Source organism: Egretta garzetta, unplaced genomic scaffold, assembly GCF_000687185.1.
Source record: "Egretta garzetta isolate BGI_Z169 unplaced genomic scaffold, ASM68718v1 scaffold320, whole genome shotgun sequence".
Lineage (NCBI taxonomy): Eukaryota > Metazoa > Chordata > Aves > Pelecaniformes > Ardeidae > Egretta > Egretta garzetta.
Window position 1 is genome coordinate 1,791,219 of NW_009258260.1, and position 3,987 is coordinate 1,795,205.

Genomic DNA, 3,987 nt, shown 5'->3' on the forward strand with positions numbered 1-3,987 from the left:
TAATCCTTCGCTTGGAGTTTCTGTCTGGCAAGTTTTCATGCCTCTGTGTTCTGAGCATTTACATTATGCTCTGAATACCTGATTGCCCAGCCAAGCAGAAAAAGAAACTCTACAGTGGATGCATAGTAAAAGAAAATGCTTCTGTGGAAGCCACCTCTGGGAATAGGAAGAACTAGTTGGTTTATAGGCTGCTGGTCCATTTGAGAGGGAGGGAAGGGTTGGATATATTTTTTTTTCTTTTCTTTTTTTTTTTTTTGGTTTATTAACTCTCTCGCTTCCCTTCTGTTCTCTTTGTGTCTGTACGGGGAACTGGCAATCAGGAAAAAAAAAATGTACTTTGGAGAACTTCATACACAAAATCTTGGATGCTAAAGAAATAGGCGTCTCGGCCAACATGAAGGTACTCACGCAGAGTTATTTCCAGCTTTTGGATAGGGAAGCCGAGGCATAGAAAGCTGCAGGGATTTGCTCACGTCTGCATGGGAAAGCCAGCGAAAGAAAAAGGAGTAGGATGTGCATCTCTAGCTCCAGGCCCAGATTGCTCAGGGTCTGCTTTTGTCCTCTCCTGCCCTGCCGAATGTATCACTTCTGTTAATCTTTTGCTGCTGTAGCGCTGAAGGAGGCCAGGGCAGTGCGTGGGCTGTTCCATTCATCCTTCATCATCTCCCATATTCTCTGTCTTGAAGAAATGAATCATTTCTTGACTAACGTTTTCTACTCTTAACAAAGTAGGCACATAAGAAACACGGGGTAGCAGTCAAAATATTTGCCTTTTGAGGTGTTACCCTGTTCTTTGAAACACGTCCCTGGCACAAGAACAAGATGTTTGATGGCACTGGTGTATCTCACGCGGGATATTAACTGGGAAGCCTCCTTCTCCCCCTCATCTTGCTTTTGAGTTGGATCCATTCAGCAGGTGTACCAGCAGCCATGCCTCTCTGACCCCCGGGGAGAGAGCCCATCTCCAAATGCTGCTGGGTGCCGTGGCACACCGGGAAGCCCAGTCACCTTTTCCCTGGTTTCCTGCCCAGGATAAGCCATGGGGACAGCACGTAAAGGCCGGCTTTCACCAGAGTTATCGGAGGCTTTTGACATTGACTTCAGATCTGAGCTCAATATTAAAGCCCATCCAACCCAAATTAAAGTACTTGCTATTTCTTATAACCAGTAAGTAAAGTCATGCAAGACTCGGCGGTTTTACTGCTTGGCAGTTTTTGCAAATATTTTCCTTGGTTGCGATCCATGTGGGGTTCTCGGTCCCTCCCCCTGCTTCAGTTTCAGCCTGAAGTTTGACTAAGCCCAAAACCTTCAAGTGGAAGATAGACAAAACCTCTGAGTTTCATCTGGTTTTGCATTAGAACCATAAAGAACTGTGAACTCTTCTTTTTTTCCATACACAAAAGTGTAAGTTGACCGTAGATGTTTTTCAGCACTGAGAAGCGAGGGTTAGCGCTTTCTCTTAGTTTCCTGATGCTGCGGGACCTCTCTCTGAACCTAAACTAAATCACCAGCTCTTAACAAAACCCACAATTAAGTTGGCTGATCCCCTCAATAGAGAGTCTTACATACACATAGAAATAACCTTTACGTACATCAAAGGACCAGTCCAAATGGTCCCAGCTTTTGACTAAATTGATGTTAAGATCCCGACTTGGCTGTTGCATCACCTTTCTGCAGCGTACTCAAAGCAGCTGACAGATCAGAACATCCCAAACTTTCAGGCAGTTCACATCACAGATAGGAACATAATGGATTTTTTCTTTTCTCTAAATGGGCTATACTGAACGCCCACACACACTTTTGGGTCTGATCTTTGAAGCTTATCTCTGATTTACTTTCTCCCTCCAGGCAGTGTAAGTCTGAAAGACATAAGTACTTCTGAAATGGAAAGTTCTCAAAGCACAGTGCTAAACGTCTGAAACTTCAAACTTCTGCCTGTATAACACTTGTTCTCTGGATACACTGAAGTCAAGGGCTGCCACTCTGGCAACTTTCACCAAGAAGGCAAAACAATGTTTAATCTCTTTTTTTAAGAGTCTCTGTCTTGCCCTAAGCCTCTCGATGTTTAAATTATTTAATTAACGTATTTATTCCGCAAGCCTCTGCGGGAGCAAGGGAACTTGTCTTTGCTGGTATGTATGTACAGCAATGTGGAGGAAATCGGCAGTCTTTCTTAGTATGGTCTAAGCTGCTTATTGAATGTAGTCCAAGGTTATAATGGTTTGTCTATGGTCTAAAATCATTAGGGTGAAAATCTGCAATTTCAGATCACATTTTGGCCGTCTGTTTAAACACTCCAGGATGGTAAGATGATAAACCGTCTCATTAGTAGCAGCTTCTTTGTCTACTGTGTAATAGTTTACCATAGTTGCTTTAAAAAATGGAAATGAATATGTACGGTCTTTTTTTATAGATGCACTGGTTTTTGCTTCTAGCTGTAGCCATCTGAGTTACATCATCTCTTCCAACTGGTAATCTCGAAGTGCTTTACACGCACTGCTGCATTCCACCTCCCTGTTCTACCCATAGATAAAGTGGGAAGGGTATCATCTCTTGCCTGACACAAGCAAAGAGAAAATGGTAGTCTTTCGCTCGTGTTCAAACCACCAGTTTATACTTTCGGGCAGAGAATATATATTTATGTAGTAGAATCAAAACCACTGTTTTCTGCGCGACAATTTTGTTTGATGTGATACGCTGCTTGTTCTGTGACTGTTAACTGCATCAGACAAGAACAAAGCACAGAAAAGGACGTAATGGTAAAGATACCCAGATTCCGAGGTACTGGGGCACTTCAGAAGTACAAGAACTTAAGCTATAGCCAGAGACAATATTTGCAGTAAAAGTACGTAGAAGAAACTGCCTCCTTTTGAGTACATTGCCCATTTTAAGGTATGCTAAATTTTTTTTTTTTGCTTATTTTATATTCTCTATCTTTTCCAGAAGTTGAACAATAGCTTGTTTTCCAGGGTCACAGCATTGCAACAGTGCTAATTTCCGTTCCTGTAAGTCAGAAAAGAAAGTAAAACTCGATTGTGAATTAAGTCATATGACAGGGAAAGTTATGAAAGTAAAAGGGATCTACAAGTTACTGAGGTAAAGCAAGCCGCTAACCACAGGATCATTAATTATCAGCTGCAGAGTTGTGTTGTGACATGGAACGTTTGAACAGTTAACCCATGTCCTCAGCTAAAGGATAAGGAGATAGCAAGGTGCATGAACGGTAAAATGAAGTTTTTTCTTCCTGTCCTGGGCTGGGAAAGGGGGATGGGTGAATAACGTAATGAGAATGGAGGGAAATGGAATAGGCTTTAGGAGACCTGAATCCGAATCCCAGGTCCATCGCTGTGGGATCTGTACCTCTATCTACATCTCACTCACCCACCTGTAAAGTGGAAATATTTTTTCCTGCCCTCAACAGGGTTACCGAAAAGGAAAACTTGATCAGATTTAGCCAGGCTCAGGCATGCTTAAAAAAAAAACCAAAACTGCAAGTACAGTGCGTAGATCCCCCCGTCGCTGCCTTGTTTGTTTTTTCCTCTGTGCATGCTTTGAGTTCCTGGAAGCGAGGCGAGTTCCAGAGCTAGCGTGGGTCTGTGCTGCTGGCAAAACAAAGCAGGTGCAAATTACGGTGGAAATGAAATAGCTGGTGCTTTGAGGCGGTGGAGTGCCCAGTTCACCTCAGGGTATATGTCTGCGTTCACAAAACACGGCTATCATGCACACCCTGATTCATTAGATGTGTTATCCGGCAAACAAGAAGCCTAATCATATTTTAGCGGGAACATTCTTATGATAAACTCTGCTTTAGTGAAACTCTGCGTATAGTGCAATTTCTCCCGGCCGCGTATATTACACAGTGAAGAAAAGCTACCCCGCTGCGTATCAGAAGGCTGTAATTTCATTTAGGGGTTCTATTGACATCGTAAACTGCAAGAGCAGAGCTCAAGTGGCTATTTAAGTCATAGGAACTTCAGACTGAAATTA